Source organism: Bison bison, unplaced genomic scaffold (assembly GCF_000754665.1).
Source record: "Bison bison bison isolate TAMUID 2011002044 unplaced genomic scaffold, Bison_UMD1.0 scf7180017864235, whole genome shotgun sequence".
In the NCBI taxonomy this organism is placed as follows: Eukaryota; Metazoa; Chordata; class Mammalia; order Artiodactyla; family Bovidae; genus Bison; species Bison bison.
Window position 1 is genome coordinate 2,208,668 of NW_011494807.1, and position 1,131 is coordinate 2,209,798.

A 1,131-nucleotide genomic window follows, 5' to 3' on the forward strand; every position below is an offset into this window, starting at 1 on the left:
CATTGGTGATGGACAGGGAGGCCTGCTGTACTGAAGTCCATGGGGTCACAAAAAGTCGGACATGACTAAGTGACTGAATTAAACTGAATTGATCACATAAAAGAATAAACAGTACATAAAAAATTTCAAAATAAAAGTAGAAAACTGTAAATAAAAATAATTTTAAAGCATTATGGAATCATACTAAAAACACATTTTTCCTGAATTAGAAGACAGATTTCCCATAAGCTCTACATTTATCTTTAAAACATCCTTTCCTATATATTTTATGCCTGAAGTGCCTACTCCCCAACTGGGGTGAAAAGCCCCTTCACTCCAGGAGATCAGTTTTGATAAGAAGAACTAGCTGAATATGAAGATAATTACAATTTCAGCATATGATTTATGAATACAAAAACTACCTTTACACAACACTAGTCAAACAGGAAGCCAGGGTTAATCCAACTGTGCCCAAATCATACATTAAAGAATACCAATCCAAAGACAAGACTAAGTTGTAAACTGAATACAGACTCAGGAGTCAAGAGCATAGACTCTACACAGCACCCTCTTCTTGGGCAGAACCTCAGAAGTGGGCCTGGTTTAAATTTTCTTTCATTACAGTTTTGAAATTCTTAATAAGTTTGAGAATTTGAGTTTTGTTAAGTGAAATCTGTTGGGGGCCAGAGTGAGGTACTCCGCCCATGGCAAAGGTCATGAGGAAGGAGGCTCGACATACGCAAAGGCGGGATCGAGCCTCAGGAGTCCCCCTGGAAATCCTCGAGCGTCTACCCCCATAACCAGAGCCTGCCTACTTTACTACTTTGTGCTCTTACCTACACCTCTGACTTTACGGGGGGCTGTCCCCCACCACCTCTTTCAGAGAAGGAGTTAACCTAGAGCTCCAGTCAATAAAAACTCTTGGGTGTGACAACAGTGTTTTAACCTACAAACTCCTCTGAAGGTTCTCTAGCCTGCCTGACAGGCTCGTCGGGCCACATGTGATTGCTCACAGCCTCCCAACTGTGAGAGGCACGAGATGCTTTAAACCCTCTAAAAACAGGTTCTTTAGAGAAGTTAGAAAACTATAAGTATAGTGGGCTAATTAGAAATTGTGTTGGTGAAGGGTTTTTCATTTGTTGAGCCAATGTT